At 33.1% G+C, this 26603-nt stretch overlaps 1 protein-coding gene across 7 annotated transcripts in view; it reads right to left on the bottom strand.

The window, feature by feature from the left end:
* The window catches only part of IPCEF1 (interaction protein for cytohesin exchange factors 1), a 190297-nt gene that overhangs the window by 105106 nt on the left and 58588 nt on the right, over positions 1–26603 (bottom strand). For 3 of the 7 annotated variants that reach the window (XM_074309479.1, XM_074309475.1, XM_074309478.1), the window contains exon 2: positions 3174–3252. The gene's annotated coding sequence lies outside the window, so the exon portion shown is untranslated. Of the gene's footprint in view, positions 1–3173; positions 3253–3475; positions 3562–6856; positions 7108–10614; positions 10815–11782; positions 12149–26603 lie in introns of those variants that run through there. The other 4 variants (XM_074309472.1, XM_074309474.1, XM_074309473.1 and 1 more) reach the window with 4 other exon arrangements.

Here is a 26603-nt window from a genome sequence, read left to right as displayed (position 1 = left end):
TACACCTTTCAGTGTTAAAAACAAAATTCCAAGAAATTTTCTCTGATGTTCGTATTCTTCCCTCTGTGACTACCTGCTAGTGTTGAATCTAGCAACTATTTATACTGCAAAAGGAACAGGAAAAGGGAAAATTTCCCTAGAGGTAAAGAAGTTTCAAGAATTTTTCAGAAAGGTGCTCTGCCTCAGTCCTCCCAACCTTTAAAATGGAGAGAAAAGCCCTTTTGATCTATCTCCATTAGTTCACTGTGTGGGCTACCTAAAAAATGAATATGTACAACATGACTTTTAACTTTTAAAAAAAATGTAAAGGGCGAAAAAGAAACTTCCCATTTTCAAATTGAAGAACATTAGAAAATGATGGAACATCAAGAGAGTCCCCAAATTGCCCAAGATATTTGCATAATGTGACCTTTTTGAAGGTAAGAAAAACAAAAAAATTTCCAATGACAAGAGGAATCAATATACTGGCATTAACATGTTTTTTCTACTGCATTTCCAAACCAAATTTATGCCTTAAACTTTACAATTCAAAATTTTATTTTATTTGTCAATAAAATCTTATTTACTCTCCACAGCATGCACAGAGTCAGAGGTGCACGTTTCTGTATAGTGGCCATAATGAATAGAAAGATGGATATGAAGTCAAGAAGATCCAAGTTAGTAAGGCATCTCCCTTCATTATAAACAAATCCATGGAACTTGCATTTTTTGTTAGCTTAAAATTTTGTCACCATAACCACACAGTTCATTGCCCAATCTGCAAAATGTAGAGATGAAATAAACCTGATTTTCACCCTCTCTGTTGTGAATCAGCAAGTGAAAATCAATGTTTTAAAGTCAACAATAAAATGAAGGAGGTATCATCTATAGATAACCTCAGTTACTCATAGTTGATTCTACATCATTGTTTCTCTTACCTTTCATATCATTCTTTGTTTGTTTGGGTGAGAAGTGTGAGAGTTTCCACCCTAGTTTTATGCCTCTGCTGCAGTTTCACTATGGAAACTCAGTGGATGCTTGCAGCCTGCTCACTGTACTCCCACTACCAATACCAACTATCTATTGATGAGTTCCCCCACCCAGGGCCTCCAATTTTGGAAAGGACTCTGACAGAACAGTTTTCATTCTCCGCCAGTAGTTTTTCTGATTTTAAAGTCTTCATAACCATGCCATATTTGGGTATCTCCAATCTTCCTCCCTGCCCTCCACTTCCCCCCCTTCCATGCTACTTTTCAACTGACTTTTGAGTGTTGTCTTCCTCAATTAGACTGTATTTTCATTGAGGACACCAACTATCTTTCTGCTTATATTCATATTCTCAGGTTTTTAGTACATATTAAGAATTTAATAATTGCTTTGCCTAGTTGAATTTCACATCACCTCTTCTCAGGGTTACAAAAAAGGCCTCTTAGCTGGTTTTCTTATCTCAGTCTTCTCTCCTCTCCAAACTACTACTTAGAAGTCAAGCTGATCTTCAAGTACAGAAATGATCTTGCAAATTCCTTGCCCAAAGGACTTTTTCTTACTACTAATATAAAATACTAAGATCTTCCATTTTGCATTTAGAACCCCCTCCCAATCTTGCTCCAGTCTATCTTTTCTGGCTTATTGCCTGTTATTCACCATCACAAACACATACATACACATACATTAGTCAAACTGACCAAATTACTATTCCTTTACATGACACTCCATCTCCCATCTCCAAGCCTTTATACCTTTCACCTAGCAATCCATTAACTCTCTTAGAATCCCCAGTGTTCTTCAAGGCTTTCATGAGACTACATGAGTGACATAAACTACACAAGGCTTATCCAGTTGCTAGTGTTACCTCCACCAAAATTATTGTGCATAGATTTCATACTGAATTCTCTGTGATCATGGTGTTCCACTCCCCAGTGGAATACCAATTCCTTGAAGTCAAAGGCAATATTTTTATCCTTAGAACCAAGTGCTTTAAGTAGGTACATATAAATGCTAATTGAATAAATAAGCAAATGAGTAAAATAGTGTTTGTTTAAGAATGTTATTTAAGAAGGGACATAAGGGGCAGCTAGGTGGCGCAGTAGATAGAACACCAGCCCTTAAGTAAGGAGAACCTGAGTTCAAATATGATCTCAGATACTTAACCCTTCCTAACTGTGTGACCCTGGACAAGTCATTTAACCCCAAGTGCCTTGGCCAAAAAAAAAAAAAAAAAAAAGGTAGGGGGGACATAGGCATGGTGAATCTAAGAGATACTTGATAGGAAGATGAACTATTTTTTTTTAAATCATCTCTCCTCTTTCCTTTCTAAATATAGCAAATAGTATAGGAACCAGGCACTTTCTCTATTGAAATTGACTTGTATAAGGAAAAGGACCAAAAGAAAACATTTCTTTCAGAATTGGTTATTGCAGAATATTCCTAGCCACATCAAAAAAACACTGTTTATGTGGATTGTGGATAGTGGAAATAGTTTAGTTATTCAGAACCAAATACATGGTTAAAAAATTAGTCCAATATATACATATATTGTATTTAATTTATACTTTAACATATTTAACATGTATTGATCAACCTGCCATCTGGGGGAGAGGGGAGGAGGGAAGTAAAAATTAGAACAAAAGGTTTGGCAATTTCAATGCTGTAAAATTACCCATGCATATATATCTGGTAAATAAAAACTATAATTAAAAAAAAGCAATGGTCATCAAAAAAAAAAAAAAAGCAACAACAACAACAAAAATTAAAATTAAAAAATTAGTCCAGAAACCGTTTTTAAAAAGAAGAAATTAAACTCAGATCTCTGCCATTTTTTCAGTAAAAAATGCTTATTAGATTATTGGGTGATATTCTCTCAAGTGGGATTTAATAGTTACTTCCCTTTTTAGTATATGTTTAGATGATAGGCTAGAATTATTATGCAACTCTAGTAGAATCCATCTAACCTTGCAGTATGTAACAGTGCTTTCTAAAAAAATGTTTTCTGGGATTGATTCAAGAAAAATATTCCTTTGCAAATTTTCATTTGTCTAAATGTCATTACAAAATCTCAGTATAACAAAAAGTCCAATTTTAACTCATAACTTAGTCACTATGATATTTTATAGTTTTTTCATCTAATTCAGTGAAAGAAAGTCCTAAGGCATCCACTTTATTGAGATTTAGTCTGTAAACAATCAAGCTCCAACCTTTGAGTGATGGTACTTCTTAAGGAAATGGTCCCTCTTCACAGGAAGACTTCTCTGAGTTAATTGGGCATCATTGTTCCTGAGAAACAAGTTGAAAAAAACAGTTTTATAATCATATGCAACAATGTGTCCTTATCTACTTCCTCTGGGGTTTGTGATTCTGATTTTTTTCTACTCATATGCTCCATGCAATATGTCTTAAAACGGACATATATAAAGAAATTAGAGAAAAATAGGAGGGACTTGGAACAACTTTTTAGCAGTAAATTTTTCAGGAAAAGATAACTTTTAGAGATTAATACCTATCAAAAAATCTTTATGATGGAATGTCTGCATAATGAGTTCACACATTTCCATTGGTACACAGGTCTTTGAAGATTAATTGAGATCATATTGGAACAGAGAAACACAAGGTTCAATACCAGACTGATTATCTAGTTTAATTCAAGTTTTTTAGTGTCATCCATTATTGAAAGTTGATTCCTTTATATTTTATAAAATATATTCTCAGGAATGAGTATTTTTGTCAAATTTGAGCACATTAAGGTCAAGGTCTCTAAGTAATATTATAAACAGTGATCTTCTTCAGGGCCATATTAATCCTGAAAATGCAGTAATTATTTCCTCTGCTGAAAATCTTTGGTGTGTCTAGCTTAACTACATTTCAATATAATTTTTGTAAAATAATTTGAAACTAAACGATTCTTTATGCTTAGCTATAAAACTGGATGTCATAAATATGTTTCAAAATGGAAGACCTCAATGAGTCTAAGTGTCTTGGGCTGGAATACACTAGTCACTGGAGAAATGGAAGAAGTTTTCATGTTTTGAAATAAGAATAGAATAAAATTAGAAAAAGATGCTTTTCTTTCACAAAACTCTAAGGAAAAATGTTTCCATCACAACCACAAAAAGGACTTTGCATATGTAGCTGAAGGACAGTTTCAAACTGATTTTGCTGCTAGAGATAATAAATCTATATAACTTGGATCATATCACTTCACCTCTCTGGGCCTCATTTTTCTCACCTGCAAAATGGGTAGATTGGTCTAGATGATTTATAAAGTCCCATATCCTTCTCTTACCCATGATCCTATGAAAAGCCATCTTCTTTTAATAATACCATTTGACAACTTATTTTAGAAAACAAAAGGTGAAAAATAGTAAAACAATAACCAAAGACAGAAGGAATGAAGAACATTTTGAACAAACCAAATGCAACTCAAGTCTCTAAGTAATAGAAAAGTTCCAAATGAATACAACACCAATAACTTGCATGGCTTAGAAATACTAAAAAAGTAAAAATGCTAAAAAAATAAATAAATAAATAAATAAAAATAAAAATAAAAAGCAATGGCACCAAAATAGAAATAAAGAAGACCTATCAACAATGTATACTTTAAATTTACAGCACTAATATGACAAGACTTCAATCAGGGACACAAATTCCCAAAGTTCATGGGAGACATTAAGGTAAAATACACACTCTTTTTCTAAAGAACTCAAGAGAAAGAGGAAACAGAAAGCTCTAGTCATTCTTAGGGCAGAACTACCTAATATCAACAAGCTTATAATATGTGTGGCAATAAGTAGAGCTACAGACCTAGCATCCGGATGTGTCAGTCTGCAGGCAAAAGGAGTAAAATGTCACTGTTGTGTTACAGTGGAAAACATCAATTCAGAGAGAAAGAGACAGAGAGAAGGGGATAGGGAGGGGAACAGAGAGGAGGAGGAGGATGGAGAGGGAAGGTTTACAATTTGGGCACATGGAATTTTTGAATTGGCATCTTCTCAAAACCAATCAACCAATCAATAAGCATTTATTTTAAGTACTAATTATTTGTTGAGCCTCATGCCAATCACTGTGGCTACAAAGACAAATATTAAATAGTCCCTACCCTCAAGAGCAGAGATTTCTAATTAGCTGGTACAGTAGGTAGACCACTGAGTTAAGAAGACCCAAGTTCAAATTCGGTACTTATTAGCTGTTAGACCCTGGGCAAGTCCGTCTCAGTTTCCTCAAATGTAAAGTGAGGGTAATAGTAAAACCTATCTCCTAGGGTTGTTGTAAGACTCAAATAAGATATTTATACAACACTTAGCACAGTGGCTGGCACATAACAGTTGCTTAATAAATGTTCCTTTTTTCTTCTTTCCTTTCCTTTCTCTTTCTTCTTTCCACAAAAAGCATTTTGGGTCAGTTTGCCCACAGTATGAATTTTAATAAGTACAAGGACATTCCATCCTATATAATAAATAAAAATAGGATGAAAAAATGATATTCTGAGCCATAGAACATGGCATCATCTGTGTTCCTCCAACTCTTTATTTATTTCAAGCCCAATACAATACTGAGTTTTTTCCTTTACTTGCTTTAGAAACTGTGCTCTCCTTTTCACTGCTTTTTCTTTTTCTTTTATATTATTGTCCCGTTTAGTTATTTTACTGTTTCTCCTTCCTTAGGATTCCATGCTCCAACAATGAATTGGCAGATGGTACAAAGAGTTTATCTTAGAAAAAAAAACTCTGATGACTAAAAATACTTTCTTTTCAACACAATAACTATACTGTAATCTATCACATTAAGAGACTAGCAGGGCTCTCACATACTTGTCCTTCATAATTCACACATCAGCTGTCATCTCTTGACAATCTAGAAATGAGTGAGGGAAAAAAATCCACAAATCTAAAAAACCTGGTTTTAGCCAAAAAATTTCAATTCCTGTCATCATTAAACTTCTTACCACAGCCTGAAGCACAAGGCATATCTACTAAGTGCCTGACAAAATCTGTAATCTTTTATTCCCTACTAACTGAAGTGAGCAGCTACAGGTCAACTAGACAGTTCAGTGAATAGAGTGCTACTCTTGAAAAGAGGGGGACCTGAATTCAGATCAACTTGGAATTAGGAAGACTCATCTTCCTGAGTTCAAACCCAGCTTCAGACACTTACTAGCTATTTGATTCTGCACAAATCCTGTTTATCTCAGTTCCTCATCTATAAGATGAGTTGGAGAAGGAAAAGGTATGATTAGACAACAGCAATGAAGCAACAGAAGATAAAAGAAAAGCTGTTAATTATGTTAGATTGTCAGAAGTACAATCCCTAGCATGTCTTTGAACTGGATGTAGAAGGTACTAACAGGTAGATCTTTGATCCTGGATCCCATTTTTCAGGCTCATGGGCTATGACCTTTCCATATCAGACTAGCTCCTAATCCAAAGAAATTCTTGGTTATTGTTAGGAGCAATTTTAGCCTAAACTGAAGAGTTCATTATTATCAGGAAAAGCTAAGAATCATTATTTTTCTCATCATTTTCCTATATCTCAGAAGACAATCCTTGCTGAAAGCAGGTCTCTGATGACCTGGAGTAAGTCTTCCAGGCTTATATCTGTCATATACATGCAGTCAAAGAAAGTCCAAAACTTCGTGAACATTTCTCAGCACAAGCGAGGATCACTTCCTCTTGAATTAGGTTGCCTAAGAAACATCCCAACAACCAGTCATCACCTGACCAATAGAACTGAAAATTAACCTATTGTTTGGGAACCTTTCGGAGAATTACTGATAAACAAGCTAAATGTTATCTTTTTTCTCTTCTAACTCTCTTCTTGACAAATTAATGAACAATGACACATTTCAATTAAAGCATAAGAAAAGGAGGTCAGCAAACTGGCTTACCTTTCCCGGAATAACATCCAATAGATTTTGTGGTAGTATGATTGAGAGACTTCCCCACTGCTTTTTGTGGTTATGATCCATTCTTATTTGAAAGGGATTTAAACTTGATGCTTTGGTTCCTCATTAGCATAATTTCTGGGCTGCTAAGTCCTTCTTTACATAATAGCCAGCAGAATAACCTTAGTATTTTCTTCTAATTAGCATCCTTGCTAGGATTCTTTTTCAAGGCTGATCAGGAACAGCCAGGAAACCTGCAATAGTATACAAGAGCAAAAGTCCAACCCAGGTACTTGGATCTATAGTTAGGTTCTTTACTAGGGGTTATTCTGGTTATTCTCTTTCATTCACTAGGAAAAATGTGGGGAAAATAACTAGTAAGATATCCAGGAAACACATTCTTAATGAATTTGTAATGATGCCTTCATCAAAAGGTTAGCTTTTCCTATAACCCTAAAGTGTATCCAAAGAGCCACCTAGTGGTTAAAAAAAATTCAAGTACAATATTTAGTTTGATAGTGTAACTATTCTTCATAATTCAAATTAATAAATATTTGTTAAATATCTACTATATGTTTGCTTAATCCAGAGACCTTACAGAAAGTGATCTCTAACTCTGCTCAAATGTTCCTATTTTCTCCTTTGCTCCTATAATACGTTCCTTGTATCACATTTATTTCTACATAGGTCCTAGCCTATCCTTTCCTCTTCCTTCTCCTTCACCCCCATTAGATCGTTACCTCCTTGCCATTTTGTTATCTCCTAATACCAAGCACTCCAACTACCAAGCCCATAGCATGTTTGTTAAAATGTCTGTAGAATTGAATTAAATTTCTACTAGAGACCTAATGTGGAATTGAATGCGTTGCCATGTATAATGGAAAATCAGCAGGAGTTCAAATGATAGGATCTGAATTCAAATCCTAAACTTTGCCATTTGGGCAATTCCCTTCAACACTAGGCTTTCAATTCCAGTTTAAAAAAAAAAAAAAAAGGTTTCCCACATTATTAGCCAGTTGTTTTGACTTGAGTCTTGCCACGGGACTCTGAGGACAAGTATGAGGCTGATGACTTTGAACAACTCTGCCTCACTTCAATCCAATTTACTACTTGCAAATCAAGATAAAATCCTGCAATCAACAAACAACATCTTTCACTTCTATCTGTAAAATTAAGGGGTTGAACTAGGTGGTCTCTACAATTCCTATGATCTAGATTGAATTCATTTCTGTTGTCACTGAAATATTCTCTAAAGTTACTAAATCTAAATTGTACACCCCCTCACAAAAAAAAAATTGTTTCTGTGACTATGCTAGTAACAGAATTTATATGAGTATCTGAATAAAATCAAGCAATTGGACAAGATGACTTCTTAAGTGCTTCATCTATGATTCAACATGAAGCATCTTGTATTAGGCCATTTAATTTATACTACTCCAACAATTAAGAGTTAATACAGGGGCAGTTAGGTGGCACAATGGATAGAGTACCAGCCCTGAAGTCAGGAAGACCTGAGTTCAAATTTGACCTCAAGACACTTAACACTTCTTAACTGTGTGACCCAATTGCTTCAGCAAAAAAAGAAGAAAAAAGTTAATATAAATACTACTCTGTTAAATTTTAATTGATCAACTTCTTCCCTACTGCACCTCAGTACACAATTTTTCTTTATTTCTTCCCTTTGATATATATGTTCTGATGTTTCTCAGCTGCCTTTTAAATGAAGCTAAAGATAATGATAATATGATCAATATTTATGTAACACTTTAAAGTCTGCAAAGTGCTTTATATGTGTTATTTCATTTGGTCCTGCATCTTATCCTCATTGTTTTGGATCAGGAAACTAAGGCAGAAATTGAGTGATTTGCCTAGGATCCCATAACTAACAAGTGTCTAGGATGGATTTGAACTTGGACCCTCTTGACTCTAGCTCCTATACTCATGCCTCACTTTTGTTTCTAATTAACTTTCTGACTCTACCCATTCCCTCTATTTTTTATCTCCTTATTCTTTCCAACTTGTCTCTTCTTCTACTCAAGGGAGATCAAATTGATTAAAAGTTCTAAAATATTTTCCTATACATGACTCAGATTTCTTTTCATGATACTAAAATTTTGTTGTGACCAGTATTGCTGGATATGAGTGCCATCAGTAAAATCTTACAAATCTTAATGTTTTACAGATTATTTTTCTTCTAATTGATTTGACCTCATAAACTTGTGCAGATAGAAATAATCATTTAGTCTAATCTTTTCAATTTAAAGATTTTTTTAAAAATAGTTTCTTGTGGTTTTCTAATAGAAAAGATGGGTTAGATGATAAAAAGTTGAATGAAAAGATGTAAACAGCAGTCAAATCAACAAGGATTTACTAAGTCTTTACTTTGTGCCAAGAAGCAAATGGAAATAGCAAATGTCCTATAGCTTATGCAGAAGTAAAACTGTACTTTAATACCTTTATATACTATGGACTGTGAACATCTTTATCCATGCTGATTCCTCAATAAATCTCCCTCTGTCCATAGTACTTCCTAGAATTTTTCCAAACAAAATTCCCTTTAAGTCCTTAGAAACTTAATTTTCTTTTTTTCAGAAAGCATGGAAAAGATAGGTGGCTTTCTCCCCATGAGACAAATGGATTTTGGGTATCACCAGTGACAGAGTATTAGAGATAGCCTGAAGATAGTACTATCTATTTATCTATCCATCCATCTATCCTTATGTAGCAGTTCTTTGCCTTTTCTTACTTTTAATCTAAAGCTGTTATGATTGGATTTGCAAAACTTCAGGAAAAAAGTATTTTTAGGAAAAATAATTCTATTGATTTTTTTTGTTTTATATTACCTACATCTACCAATCTCCCCAACTTCCACTACACTCAAACAATATGACAAAAAACAAAAAAGGAGGAAATAAAGCTACTTCAACAAAATTTACAGTTAAATTAATCTGACATCATTTATAGAGTTCCATTCCTATAGTCCCCCACCTCAGCAAAGAATAGGGGTGAGGTGGTACTTTCTGCTATTTCTCTTTAGGGACCTATTTTTTGTATTATAATTTTAGAAAATTGTTTCAATCATTTTTGTGTTCCTTTCATTTACATTGTTATTAAACTGACAAATTCTGCTTTCTTTTCTTTAGTTTTTATGTCTTTCCATGTTTCTTAGCATTTATTATCTTAATTTTTATAATACAATAATATTGCTTTATATTCATGTGTCATGTGTTTAGTCATTTCCTAATCAATAGGCTTCTACCTGATATCTACTTTCTGTAACTTCAAAAAGTGCTTCTATAAATATGATAGTCATATGCCAATGTCAAGTTGTACATCAGTAAAGTGAATAGGTCAAAAAGAAAAGAAAGTAAATACATTTTTAACAGCTCTCCTTAATTTTATTTCAATACTGGCTAGGATTTTGCCATTCTTACATTTTTATACCATGATCAGGAAATCTAAATTCCATTTTCTAGTATCATTTTTTTTAGCCAGCTGTTTTCTTTCAAGATATTGGTTTTGTCTATTTAAGGCCTTGGTTTAACTGGTTAATAGTGAAGCAGAATAACTTGCACTCCAAGAACTTCATTTTCTTATCTATGATTATCTATTTATCTACATCTCTATTGATACACACACATACATATATATATGTAATGGGGCTTTTGCATATACCCAAAACACCTAAGATAGAGACATCCCTACTTCCACTCATGGAAGAAGTCTTGCATAGCCAAAACAACCTGTTTTTTTAAATCTACCTGATTGAGGCACAGTAGCTGTCTCTTTCTGATGGTATCCAGAGATGAATGTCTCAGGTATAGACTAAATTGGTTATGAAAGAGATTCTCCGGATTCCCCTCCTCCTTAGGTCCTGTGATCTCAATAAAATAGTCCTGAGATTTCAGCATTGTTTGTTTATTCTTATCTAGTTTTAAGCACAGGGAATAGAGTCCCACACCTGGGAGAGAAAGTCACAACAGTGATGAAGCTCAGAAGGCTAAATGTTGCAGCCAGCTCAGCAGAACTGAGAAACCAAGGACCTTTGTACTTGGAATATAAAAAAATTTAGTTTACAAAAATTACATAAAAATTAGTTTAGCTGTAAACTTGTGCCCCAGGTATTGCTTTGCATGTTTATTCTTATTATACATTTAAAGTAAATACTCCTTTAAAAAAGTTTATCTAATTATTAAAATTTAAATGAAATCATGTACTTTGGCCCCCTAAAATTAAAGTAAAAGAATCAACAGGGATCTATGTCAAAGGCAGAGAAGTCTTCCTCTCTCAAATCTTCTCTTTTCAATCTATCCTTTACACATCTTCCAAATACTACTTCTAATATACATATCACCTTCCTTTTCAAAAGCTTTCAGAAACTTCCTGATATGTCTTTGAGTTACTATATGTATGTATATACATATGTATATATGCATGTATTGTATATGTATATACATGTACATATACATGTAAACATATTAATATATTCTACATTTAGAATTCTATATGTTATATACCACTTAATTGCTTAAATTTCACATTAATCTCAATAGCTGCCTGATGATAAACAATGGGGATGTTTTTAAGAAATGAAAAAAATGACATTTAGAAATTAAAAAAAAATACAATCACCATAAAAAAACAAAAACATTTTAAGTTAGAAACTCCCAAATAAAGTCTTTTGGCATGCCAAAGAATGACTTTCTTAAAAGGAACTATTTATCAATGCAAGCCACTTGAGTGTGTGAATTTGATCCAAGATACAAACATGCTTGCTTCAGGCTTGTAAATTAGCAAAATAAGGGGTATAAGACCTTGGGTCCTTCAGTTGCTCAACAGTTAAAAGCATGGCTTAGTTTTTAAGATGAATCAATTAAATATTCCAAATCCAAGCATAGTTATGATCTATCTTACTCTAATTCTGCTTACCTCAAGGCTAATCAAGAAAAAGCATATAAGTTCTTATTCATATTATCAGCCTGGATACAGTTAGTTTCGCAAAGAGAAATCTAAAAAATCTCCCACTATAGCATCAGAATGAGGTAAAATAGAGTCTTAAATTTAGTGATAAGAGGAACTTTAAAGATCAACTAATTCAATTCCCTCATTTCACAAGTGAGTACACTAAAGTCATTATACAGGCTTATGTGACAGGACAGAACTTAACTGCAGGATTTTGTAGGCCACAACTACGACTTTTCCCACTGTGCCATAATTCCTCTCCTTACTCTACAATAGTGAGCTGATCATCATAACTACCAAAGATCTTATCAGGAGGATGAACTTGAAAACTCTGTAGCTATGGAAACAGAATCTCAAAGAAAGCCTGGATGGCCATGTATACATTTCAAACATTTAAGTTTCATACTTCTTCAGAATTGAAGGGGTTTTTTTTGGGGGGGAGGAGAAAAATAGAATAGAATAAACATTTTAAACCTTTTAAATTCTATTTCTACTCCTATGTTAACTTCATGACTTTTTTTACAGGCTTATAACAGTTATGAGAAGTATATGAATTAATTTAGATCTTCTTTTCTCTGGATCTATCGATATGTCATTATCATCTGTCCAAAGGAGAACTAGAGGCTTTTAACACTGAAAAAAAAGGTTAAAATTATAACTCTACATTTTATTCATACAGGCGGTTTCTTAAACAATGGCTGAGGAATAAGGTTCTATAATAATGTACTATTTTCAAAAGCCAAGAATTTATGCCCAATATGAAGGAGAGTCAGTTAATCTAGTAGTATTTATTAAGCTTTTATCATATGCCAGGCATTGGGGATAAAAAAATAAACATTAAAAATAGTCCTTGCTCTTAAAGAGTGTACAGCAAAATGGAAGAGACAACATGAAAACTATATGCAAACAAGATATTTAGAGGATAAATTGGGCTGATCTCAAAGGGAAGGTATAAAGATTAAGAGGGACTAGGAAGAGCTCCTTGCAGAAAGTGGGTTTTTTAGCTGAGGCTCTAAGGTAATTGGCAAAACGAAGACAAAGATGAGGAAAGAAAAAGATATAGGCATGAGGGATAGCCGGTGAAAATGCCCAGAAAAGGAAGATGGAGCATCATGTGTGAAGAAGAGCAAAGAGGCCAGTTTTTGCTGGGACTCCGGGTATGTGAATGGAATCAAAGGACAAGAAATTTTAAGAAGATTAGAAAAGTTGGAGAGGATTAGGTCATGAAGGACTTTGAAAGGCAAACTGAAGGCAGCAAAAGACAGTCGTTAAATTTATTCTAAATGTAAATTTTAGAGGACTGAGTATCCATATAACTTTGCCTTTATAGACACTTTGATTGAATGATTTTCTTTTTTTTAACTGCTTATGGGGGGAAAAAAGAGAATAAGTATATAGTGCCTACTATATTTCAGGTTAAGCTGTTTCAATTAATTATTATTTATTGGTAAATTATTATTTATTGCCAAGTTCATTTTTTCAATTATCTCATTTTTACAATTTTTTATAATTATCTCATTTGAGCCAAAAAAATAAGAAAGATTATTATTAGCCTAATTTTAACAATTCAGAAACTGAAGCAAATAGAATTTAATATAGATAGAGATTAACAGGGTCACAAATGTAAATGTTGAGGGCCATTTTGAACTCAGGTCTTCCTAAGTCCAGCATTCCAGTTGAATATTTGGTAACAATCAGTAAATCTACAAATGTTTTCTGAGCATCTACTTCATTCAGTGCATTGTAGCTCATTATTTCCCATATATAAACCATTTAATCACCTGAGTAGACCAAAATGTAAAAGTTGCTGTGTAGGTTAATCGATGCATTTGCTGGTCTCCTTCTATAATTGATTCTCATGCCACTACTATCCTAGCATTCTCACTCCAACCCCAACCCCTATTGTCCCTCTTCTAGGTTAGATTTCCCCTTATTTTTACTCTATAGAAATGTTACAGTATTCAATTATAAAAGTAAATATTCACACACACACACACACACACACACACACACATAATCTAGAAAAACATGAGAAACCATTGATTGAGAAATAGTTGAACCAATTAATATTGAATGCAATATAATATTATTGCATTGTAAGAAATTATGAGACAGCATGGCATCATGTATAAAGAACCAGTCTTTTTTTAAAGGTTTTTATTTTCAAACATATGCACAGATAATTTTTCAACATTGGCCCTTGCACAGCCTTGTGTTTCATATTTTCCCCCTTCTTCCCCCCACCCCCTCCCCTAGATAGCAAACAATCTATTATGTTATACATGTTAAAAGATATGTTAAATCCAATATGTGTAAACATATTTATACAATTGTCTTGCTGCACAAGGAAAAATCAGATCAATAAGAAAAGAAAATGAGTAAGAAAACAAAATGCAATAAACAACAATAAAGTAAGATTGTTATGTTGTGATCCACAATCAGTTCCCACAGTCCTTTCTCTGGGTAACAAGGCTGTCTTCATCACAAAATCATTGGAACTGGCCTCAATCATGTCATTGTTGGAAAGAGTCATGTTCATCAAAATTGATCAGCCTATAATACTGATGAAGAATCAGGATGACTATGTGATCTTAACCAATCACTTCTCTTTTGCTACCCCAAGAAATATTCTAAGGGTTACTTTTATAAATAAAAATTAAATAAATTTTAGAGTCATTGATATACTTTAATGGAATAAGCTTCTTTGTTGAAATTCATTTCCATACAAATAATGAAAAGAAATGAATAATATGAAAAATTCAGAGATATATTTGGAGACCTGTATTAGCTGATAAAGAATGAACAGAATCAGAAGAATGATATATTCAATGATAATAATAATAAAAATGGTAAAAACATCAAAAAGCTATTGAATTCTGATGCACTCTAATTATTGAACTTTTGCTTTGTTACAAAAGAGGATTCAATGGGAGAGTTTAAAGGGAAGCAATTGTGGCATAAGAAAATATGCAATAAAGCTAAAAGATTTTTAAAATTAAATTATGAGAAATTTTGAGACTAAGTTTCAACAAAGTATTTTTTATGATCTGAAATTATAAGACTTTTACCAAAAATATTGTTAAGATATATAATTGGATGTCAGGGAAATATGTAATTAATTGTTCAGTTAGTAGGAAGTTATAATCACACATGGAAATATGGCTATATCTAGAACTAGACTTTTGTCCCCAGAACAAAGTAGGTGGAACAAGGAAGAAAATACAGCTAAAATTCTCATGATACATCATGACTTCTTGATAGGGGGTTTGCAGGGAAATATAATGTCATAAATATTTGTTTACTGTCAATTTTTATTGTCAATTCCTCTATTCATGTCTCTGATCCTACATCCTTCCTGTTGGTCCTGTTTTGTGACCTCAAAGTCAATCCTGAACCAGTTAATTCAGGATTAGACTTTCCCTGTGTGACTTGAGATAACCTTTTCATGTACAAGTGAATGTATATATATATCAGGACCAACAGGAATAGTGTAGGATCAGGGGTATGAGTAGAGGAGTTGATAAGAAGAAGAGATACTTCAATCTCAAAAAATGGAGCAAAAGGAAAAAGATCTACGAGATGATGCTGAGATTACTGGAAGTATGAAATTGAGAAAAAGAACTCATTACTGAAAAAAAATTTGAGGTTATAGAGTAATATGATTTACTTGATACAGACTCAAATAATTTCTGTGGAAAGTATTATAAAAAGCTGCTCAGATAGAACCAGGAGATTATTGTACATGGCAGCAAGATTATATGATGATCGATTCTGATGGACTCGATTCTTCTCAACAACGAGATGATTCAGGCCAGTTCCAATGACCTTGTGATACAGAGAGCCATCTATCCCCAGAGAGAAGACTGTGGGAACTGAGTGTGGATTACAGAAATTACTATAGGGGTCTAGCCAGCATAGTCATATAGCTTCCTTTCATGACATTAAACAGAATAGGTACAGAAATAGAGAAATCCAAGATGAGGCTAGAAAAAAAGAGGAACAACAATAGGGCAAGAGGTCAAGGGATTCAAGGGTAGAGATCAAATGAGAACTTATAAAACACTTTGAAAAACTTAAAGTGCTATATAAATGATATTATTACCATCATTATTATTCTGTGTAAAATTGAGCCTTAGCTGTAAGCTTGAGATTTTTAAAGGAGAAAGGTGGAGTCAGAGCAGGAGTGGTAGCCTAAGACATTGGGGAAGGGTAGAGAATTGGGGGATTTTATAAAACTAGAGAATGAATTTAAAAGTGTGACAGAAAGAACTAGAAGATGCAACTATGTACTAGCCCTGTGCTAAGTCCTGGTGATGGATCAAAACAGAAATAGTGCTGCTCTCCTTACTAGTCCTCAGATTACTCATCTATAAAAAAAAAAAAAAGAGGTTGGATTAAATTCTAAGATTCCTTCCAGATTTACTTCCTATGACCAATGAGAAGATTAGTAGATATAACATGAAGATTTAGAGAAACTATATTTGGACTCAAATATACTATCCGAGTTACTTGGGCTTGCAAGGTTGACATGTGAAAATCTAACCTCAAAGGAATTATGCAAAAACCTTTCTTTTAAGAAAAAGAAAGAGGAATTCATTGACAAAATCTTGATCACAACAAGTTTCCTTCCAAGAAAGCAAACTGTGAGATGTCAAACACAAGTGTAAAAATGCAGGTGGTTAGCTTGAATTTATCAGTTCAGGAGTCATTTATTTTTTCATCTTATTACAATTCCCCTAATACTTCTATGGATGTTTTTCAAACCAATACATAGATTCCAGTCTATGGAATTATGTAATTGTGCAATGTAAGTGACATTTTTCTCTAGTCCTGGCTACTGAACTTCTTAAAGAAACAATAGATCAGATCATTAAAATACTCAGTCAGGAAAATAAATGTATCATCTTTCAGCTTTCAAATGATATTCCAAAATGTTGACCATACTTTCAAAAATTCAGCTAAATCAGTAAAAATTTGCCATTTTCATCTAAATTAGTTTTACAGGTTAAATACAGCAACATAAGTGAAATTTTAATACCAAGTTTTATATGCACATACCTTAGCAAAAAAACAGAGGGTAATTAAGGTATATTTGAGTTCTAAAGTTTTTAATAGCATATATTTTTCTGCTAATTCTTAGTAGGCTTCTATTAAATTCAAGAAACAATGAGGGAAGCTGCCTCCTGCTAATTTAACAGTTATAATTTCCCATGGAATGAAACTAAAGACTTCATAGCCTACTGCATGAAAAAAAAATCCATTATGTCCTATGAATGTGAATTCAAAATTGTTTTTAAAATTATTCTAAGAACACATTAACTTCTTTCTCTGGATGATTAATGATTAATTCTTACACCTTTCTCAGAGTATGGAATTACAGCAAAACTTAGTTTTTTGCTTGTTAAAAATAAATTAATGAATAAAGGAACAGATTCAGCTATCAGAAAATAATATGATGTTGGGTTTGGGATTTGTTGTCAAGTTTAATTTTTGCCCTTTTTTTCTTATGCCCATATGTGGGATGCTTTCATTTGGAAATAGTAGCCAAATTAATCTTTCATTGTGTCACATAGTATTAAATTGCCAAATCACTTTAAACGCTTATGATATCATAACTATATTTAATACTTGCATAGCTATAACCTAACAGCCATAAGATATGTCTCCTTAATGCTTTCTTATGCTCTTAATGTTTTAAATATTAATAATGATGATTTCCCATTCTTTTATAATTTAGTACAAGCAGTAAGTTGACATGCATAACTGGTGAAAGCTGGAAGAACAAAAAGGGGAAGGAAAGCAAGGAATGAACAAGTATCTGAATTCTACTTTGGTCATTTTATTTCACAGGCTTGCAGTTTTCAAAATGTATTAGTTCTGGAGCTATTCAGTTTGATACTGAGTGGCCACATATAGGGGAAGATGCAAACTCTTGCTTTATTGCCAAATGGGCTGGATGCCTTTAAAATTTCTTCCATCACTAGCATCCTGTGGTTGTAATCTATGAATATGTTTCTCATTACAAGTTCAAAAAAGATACATATCTTCCAATTCTCTTTATATCAACAGAGAAAAGATGTGAACAACAACTCATAACAATAACCAAATCAGTCTCTAACTTGAATACTTCTAGAACTAATAAATCTTGAGGGCTGTAAACCTGTGAAATAGAATGGCCAAAGTAGACCTCAGATACTTGCTTATTCCTTGGCTCTCTTTCCCTTTTCCCTCTCTGCTCCCCATTATTTTATACTTTCAAAGTTAGATCTTTGATGCATTCGGAATATCTGACTTGAGGCAAATCATTTAGATTCATGTCTTCCAAGAGAGCCAAGTGGATGATCTCTAACAGCTCATCTAACAGAAAATCATGATATCCTCTAGAAGAATTAAGCTTAGAGGGAAAAGAATCTCTCGTTTTCCTTCAAGCTCAGGTCAATACCTCTTCTCCATGTGAACTTCCCTGATCATCTGGACTGCTAGAGCTACTCCCACACTCCTCAAAACTATTTTGGGTTTTTATGGACTTTGTATATACTTATTTGTATAAGCTCCTTGAGGATAGGGACTGTTTTAATACTTCACTACTACTATGTGATAGGCACTTCTCAAAACTATGGATATAAAGTTTAAAAATAAAAAAGTCACTGCCCTCATAGAGTTTATAATTTAATTTATAACCCAAAGGGTAAGACAATACACAAAAGGAAACTGAAAGAGTTTGGAGAGTAAGAAGATATAAGGACATGTGAGAAGTCCAAAAACTGAAATTGGTGGGAAATTTATCCAAATAACTGAGTACAATGTTTGTATTGGTATTCAGTTATGTCCTACTCTTTTAGGCTCCATTCAGGGTTTTCTTAGCAAAGAAATTAAAATGATTTTCCATGTCTTTCTTCAGCCTATTTTATAGATGAGAAAACCGAGGCAAACAAAGTTAAATAATTTGCTCAAAGTCACATAGCTAGTAAGTATCAGAGGCCATATCTTAACTTAGGAAGAAAAGTCTTCCTGACTTCAGGTCTGGCACTCAATCTGCTGTACCACCTAGCTTGCAGGTATTTATAAATCAGTTCATCAATACAGCCCCCAAGACACTTCCTACCTCAGGGAGCTCACAATCTAATAAGGGAGACAATAAGCAAACAAATAGGTACAAACAAGCTACATATATGACAAATAGAGAATAATTAGCAGAGCAAAGGCACTTGAGAGTTGGGAAAGGCTTCCCATAGAAGATGGAAATTTTATTGGTAAGTCAAGAGTAGATGGAGATGAGAAAGGACAACATTCCAGGGAGGGGATGTAGCCAGAGAAAATGCTTTGTTGATTGATTGATTGACAGAACACCAGAATCTTTCAAGTGGAAGGCCATCTAGTCCAATCCACATCAGAAAAAAATCCACATTGTAACATGCCTGACTAGTGGTCCTCACCATGTTTCCTTTGGACTATTCAGAGAACAGTGCAAATGACCTCTTTCAATTACTGCTTATGATCCCATATTTAAGCATAACCAACTGACTGATAGAAGACAAGAATCTTTCAGTTACAATTACCATGACCTAGATTTCCCTATGAACACAAATTTGTAACAAAGTTAAATAATCAAAAAGAGATTTGAGACACCTAATTCATTTACATTAAATGTTCATATTCACAGCCCATCTTATGTTAGTGGGTATTCATTCAACAGGAGTAGGACAGTAGATATGAAATTATTCACTAATCTGATGGACCAATTTTTACCCTTCTAGGATAAAAAGTGCTCAAGAGAAGTCATGTTGTTTACGTAGGGTGTGCTGGAGCCAGTTCAAACTGGCTCTCTAGAGCTGATCATTAAATTTTCATTATATTTGCACTTTGGAAATTGGCAAACACTATAAAGGACTACCTTTTATTAATTTCCTTCCCAATTTGTATTCCCTAATCTTTTCTCCAGTTAGAAGTCAGATTACCTAAATATATGTCCTGGTTAATTGTTTTCTTTTAAAATTGGTCTTATTTGATTGATTTTATGTATAAAAGTATGTCTTCCCTTGTATTCAGGGTCCAGCGTCAAAATTGAGGAATGCTATTGGTCCTGATTTGTTGGACAATAGGCTTAATAAATTAATAATCTGGCACAATCCAGATCATAAGAACCACTGCACAAAATGAACAGTGCCATGGTATAAATGGGAAAAATTCAGTTCTGAAAGTTAAAGAGACCCAAGTCCTATTTAATTCTGCCATTAACTACCTGTGTGACTTCAAGTAATTTATTTACTTATTGTGTTTCCTCATCTTTTAATAGAGAACTTTGGACTACATTATATCTAAAGTGCCTTGCCTCTACAATTCCTTGATTCATCCAAAAAAAAAAAAAAAACACTCCATTCTATTTAGTCTAATTTCTTTATTATCCCTTGTACATTCCTCTGTCCCTTTGTTCTTACTGAACTCTGCCAGATATACCCTCCCCCTTGATTCTCATCAATCAATTTCCCAGTCAAAACTCATCTCCATCATGCAATGTTCCCTATGTGCCAAACTCCCTATGAGCTTTTTATTTCATTTTTTCCTCTATTTATATTGAACAGTGAATAAAACTTTATTACATACTTTCTTATGTGTTGCCTAGAAATATTTCTCTAGTTATTTCATATCTGGTCTCATCAACTAGACCAAATTACAGAAAATTTGCTTTTATTTCTAATCCCCCAAAGCATTTTGCAGAGTATTTACAGCTCAATAGCTGTTTAAGAATTGTAATCTGTTTATTGGGTGATTTTTTGAATATCATATTTTCCAAAGTCATCTTCCAGACATGATCTCAATAAATTTTAATACATTTGCCTACTCGCATTGATTCTCAGCTGTTCTTGCTTCCTAGTCATATTTTGTGTACTTGTATATAGACTTTAGAGGCCATGGACTTTGGAATATTGATTCATCTTAAAAAAAAAACCACTCCATTCTATTTAGTCTAATTTCTTTATTATCCTTTGCACATTCCTCTGTCCCTTTGTTCTTACTGAACTCTGCCAGATATACTCTCTCTTGATTCTCATCAATCAATTTCCCGGTCAAAACTCATCTCCATCATGCAGGCTTTTTCTTGGATTTTGTCTCCTATGAATTTTGAATTCCATCTGTACTGTTTAAAGACCGTGGGTATGTCATTTAAAATTTTCTGGTACTCAGTTTTCATCATCTGAAAAATTAGGTTCAATTCATTCAATTTAGCAGATATATTATCTGTCATCTCCACAACTTTATCCAACATACTGCAGATTTTTTGAGAGTGTACCAATATATTATGATGTTACTCAAGATTATTTATTCTTTATCTCAGTTGCTGAGTATACAGTCTCAAGGGACAGAACAGTATATATGCCCATAGAAATACTTCCCCATTACTTTTTCTAAATTTAACAATTAGTTTGAGAAGCAAAATGGCATTTCCCTTTTACAAATCAAGAAGAAATGTTATCAAAGCTGCAATTATTAAGGTACAGAGCTACTATTTTAATCATTTGAGATTCCAATTATTTTGGAAAATACTGCATAAAAGGCAAAGTGTCAATTTACTCCAATAACAGCAATCACTATGCTTTAGGTGAAGAATCATTGACACTTCACTATTTGTGAGAAAAGACAAGATTCAGAAACTTCTACTTCAATTATATAGAATGTCTTCAAAAACAACCTTCAGGAATAAAATGAAGCCCTAATAGCATTTAATTCCTTTAACACCCTGTGAATTTTTTGAGTCAATTACATTAAATTAGATGAAGAGGCTATTTTTATTTGTTCATAGCAGAAACAGACTGTGCCCAACTAATTCAACTAAATAGTAATGCAAACTGAAAGAGAACTAAAGAGAAAAACTATCCTTCTTGTCAGCATCCAACACTAGTGAAAGGTTTCTTCTCTTTTTTGACTTAAAAGTAACTTATTAATGTGACCAAGCATCATAACAGATATATAACTACATACAGGTATCAAGGAAAGAATAGAACATAGTGTTCCTATTTAGTCAAGCATTTTGTCAGGAGAGCTCTTGAAAGCTAGATGTTTCTCTAATAGAAATGTTCTTAACTCTCTGTCCTTTAAGATGATATTATCAATACTTACCCCCTATATTTTTCTAAATTAGTCCATCTATCAAATATTTTCTCAAATGCCCACTATTTAGTCAGCCTGGAGTTGGGTGGCAGAGACGACGCAATGAATCATTCATTCAATCACCAAACACTATCAAATCTCCTACTATGTTCCAGGCACTGTGTTAAGCACAGAGGATACAAAGAAAACAGTGAAACAGATTTGGCCCTCAAGAGACTTATGTATCAACAGGGGAGATATAATATCTGTATGTCTATGTAGTTAATTTCTAAATCTGCATATTCATACATCTACAACTTTCTCTAGATATCTTTACCTAGATGTCTTAAGATGCCCCAAAGGCATCTCAAATTCAACATGATACAACCCTCTGGGAAAAAAAACAACACTATTTCCTAACATCTTTATTTCTGTCAATCAACCAGAAAACATTCAGTAAATATCTACTGAGGATGCAAGAGCAAAAAAAAAAAAAAAAAAAAAAAAAAAAAGAAATATTCTCTTCCCTTGAGGAATTTACATTTTAATGGAAGATAACAAATATATATATATATATATATACACACATACATACATATACATACATACACACACACATATATATATATATATCAGAAATATGAATTGAAGAACTGTAAACATATACAAAATGTCCAAATAAAAAGTAGTTTGAGAAGAAAAGCACTAGCAGTTACTGGGACAAAGAAAGGCTTCATGCATAAGAGAGGACTTGAACGGTGTTTATATATATATATATATATATATATATATATATATATATATATATATATATATATATATATATATATATATATATGTCTTTTTATTTACAAAGGTAATTTTTCAACACTGACCCTTGCAAAATTTTGTGTCCAAATTTTCCCCTCCTTCCCCCCCACCCCCTCCCCTAGATGGCAGGTATTCCAAAATATGTTAAAATATATGTTAAATCCAATATATGTATACATATACATACAGTTATCTTGCTGCACAAGAAAAATCAGATCTAGAAAGAAAAAAAAAAAAAAAACCTGAGAAGGAAAACAAAAATGCAATCAAACAACAGCAGAAAGAGTGAAAATTCTATGTTGTGATCCACAATCAGTTCCCCCAGTCCTCTCCCTGGGTATAGATGGCTCTCTTCATTACTGAACTATTGGAACTGATCTGAATCAATTCATTGTTGAAGAGAGCCATATCCATCAGAATTGATATTGTTTTTGCCATGTATAATGATCTGGCTCTGCTCAGTTCACTGAGCATCAGTTCACTGTAATTCTCTCCAAGATTCTCTGAAATCATCCTGTTGGATGGTTCCATACCATTCCTATACCATAATTTACTCAACCATTCTCCAATTGATGGGTGTCCATTCAGTTTCCAGTTTCTAGACACTACGAAAAGGGCTGCCACACTGAAGTGTGTTTTAAAGGAAGAGAGGGAATACATTCCAGGTAAAAAAAGATAGGGTACCACCTTCTTTCCAGTTACCCATGTTCAGAATTTAGGAATGTTCATTGATACTTAACTTTTATTCATCCCACATTCCATTCCATCCAATTACCAAGTTTAATCAATTCAGTCTCCATGATATAATTTGCATCCACCATCCTCTTCATTTACATCATATCTATACTACTCACACTCAGATCCTTGTGACTTTTTTCTTAGATCACTGCAGTAATCTGCTAATTGATCTCCTTGCCACAAGTCTCCCTCTGTCAAATAGTCAGTAAACAGCTACTTAGTGACACTATGTCACTAAGGCATTGTGCTAAATGCTGTGGATACAAATATAAAAAGAAACTCTTCCCTCAAGGAACTTACAATTTAATGAACTGAAAGAGACTTAAGACCATATTATCCAATCTCTAATGTTATTGATTTTAAAAATTTAAAATCAAAGAAGACTAAGTGAATCGCCAGTGAAATCATACAGATATTATCAGAAATAGGATTTGAACCCAAGTCATTCTTTATATTCAATATCCTTTCCATCAAACTATGCTACCTCTAGGATCAAAACCAAATACTTTTCTTTGGGTATTTAAAGCTCTTTACCTCTAGTTCCAATCTAGCTTTTCAAACTTATTTCTATTTACCCAGATACAGCTAAAATGCCTTACTCATGCACTCTCTTTACTAAATTCTACCTCGCATTTCTGTGACTTTACACAGGCTGTCTCCATTCCTAGAATGTTCTTTCTCCTTACCCCATTTTCAAATACTTATGGTTTACTCAACAATTAGATCAACAATAAGATCCATTTTTATGGAAAAATTTTTACTAAATCTCTTTCCATTTTACTCCACCCACCAAAATAAAATTACTTCTTATTTTCTTTGAATGTAATTAAGATTTATTTCCAGTCTCCATAATTATTTCTTACCCTTTAGATAATAAGCTCTTTGAGGTCAGGGACTGGTTTTATTTTTGTAGCTTCAGTACTTACCATAGCACCTGGAATATAGAAATACTTTTAAAATATGAATTAAGGTTAGCTTCTTAAGGTTTCATTTAAAAAAAAAAAACGAAGACTTCAATAATAAAAATCTATTTTCTCCCTTTCTTCCATTGGGGAAAAAAATCCTCATCACAAATATACATAGGAAAAAATTCTCACAATAGTCATGTCTAAAAAATATGTTTCATTCTGCACCTTGAATCCGTCAGTTGTCAGTAGCTGACTAGCATTCTTATTTGTTGGTCTTCTAGAATCATGACTAATCATTGCATCAAACAGAACTCTTATGTATTTCCAAGTTATCCTTATAATAATATTCTTTTTCCCAGGTGTCTTTGAAAATCATCCCTTTTCATAATTTCTTGAAGTACAATGGTATCCTATAACTTTCATTTGTTCGTCTATTCTTCTGTTGAGGTAATCCCCTCAGTTTTCAATTATTTTGCATCCACAAAAAGAGCTACTACAAATATTTCTTCATTCTGTGATCTTTGGGGGAATATAGACCTAGTGGTGGGTTCAGTCAAAAGGTATGCACAGACTTTTTGGGCATAGTTCCAAACTGCTTTCCAATGGTTAGACCACTTCACAGTTCTAACAGTGAATTAATGTGCTTATTTTCTCACAGTACCTCCAATATTTGTTAGACATTCATTCTTAAATTTTACCTAAAATAATGCAGCATCAACACTTATGTTATTTAGAGGAAAAGAACAGATAGCTCTACCAACAATGAATTAATGTTCCTGTTTTCTCCAGCCCTTCCAATATTGGTCAGACTTGAATATATTTACATATTTTAAAATATTCAATAATGCTGTAAAATTTTGGATATGAACTCTTTAAGAGGAGAAAGGCAAGTTGATTTTATACATGTATTTTAAAAGCATCATGTTATGAAGGATTGGTTGAAGTAATAATGCAAAAAAAATTATGATACAAAAATGATAAGTCATAATATATAAAAAAAAGAAAAGATCATCAATAAAACATTCAAAAAATGCACTAAAGAGAGAAGAAGGAAAGTTCAGAGTGGATATTCAGAAAAGAAGAGCAGTGTTGGTACTATCATGATAAATTTCATATATTTTACAAAAACATCAAGCTATGCAGCAAGATTCCTGATTTCATATGTGATCTTCATTTTCTGGCCTTTTGTATATGGAAATGCTTATCCTTGTTGATGAATGTCAAATTCATAGTTTTTTTAAAAAGCATTTAAAAATAAAAAGTAACCTGGTGATAGTAGTGAGATTATTCTTAAGTCAGGAAGACTTGCATTCAAACCCTGCCTTTGAAATATATTAGTTTTGGACTCTGGACAAGAGACTTCACACTTTTATCTTTCTAAAACTGTATTTTACAGATCAATTATCAATGTGTTTCCTCATAGAAACTGTCCATACTAGAGTTCTCCAATATCAATGAAATCACAGGTCTGAGCAAAACAATGCAAATATAATTAATTCAACTCTTTAAAAATTCATTACTGTGTTTGTATATGATCCCATTTACTTCCTACTCATTCCCTTTCTGTGCTGTACTTTCCCCATGCTCATTTGCACCATTACCATAGTGCGGGCAGAAGAAAAAAGAAGTGAAACCTAAATCAGTACAATTGCTTCATAACCACTCTCAATTAAAAGTTTTGGTGGGAAATAAAATTAAAAGTCATGATTTAAAATGTGGTAGAGTAAAATACTAATCATTTGGGACTCAGGGGAAAAGAGTCTTTCAGGAGAGCAATGTTTTCTGAATAGGTAAGAATTTGCCCCCATAAGATCAATAGGTTTTCTTATAAAAAAATGTATGTGTATATGTTCTATGTATGTATTACATATCTATGTGTATGTGTAAATAAATATATTTTAATATATGTGTGTATATGAGATCCTTTACCACATGTTGAATCTTTTCTAACATATTAACAACTTATACAAATTGATAATAATTTATTACTATGCTTTCTCAGCTTCAAACCCACCTAACAGCATGATCATCTAACAGTAGAAACAAAATCACTACTCTTTACATAAGGATTCTTATGAGCTGCATGTTGACTTAGAAAGTCATATATTAACTTTATGTTTTGTTGTATTTTATTTTGTTTTGTTAATTAGTTCCCAATTGCATTTTCATCTCATTCACCATACTTGGAGTGTTGTGGGCCACATGTGGCCTGTGAGCTAAATATTTGACACCTCTGATCTAAT

This window comes from Sminthopsis crassicaudata, chromosome 4 (assembly GCF_048593235.1).
Source record: "Sminthopsis crassicaudata isolate SCR6 chromosome 4, ASM4859323v1, whole genome shotgun sequence".
Classification (NCBI taxonomy): Eukaryota; Metazoa; Chordata; class Mammalia; order Dasyuromorphia; family Dasyuridae; genus Sminthopsis; species Sminthopsis crassicaudata.
This window is presented reverse-complemented; position numbering and strand designations above follow the sequence as displayed.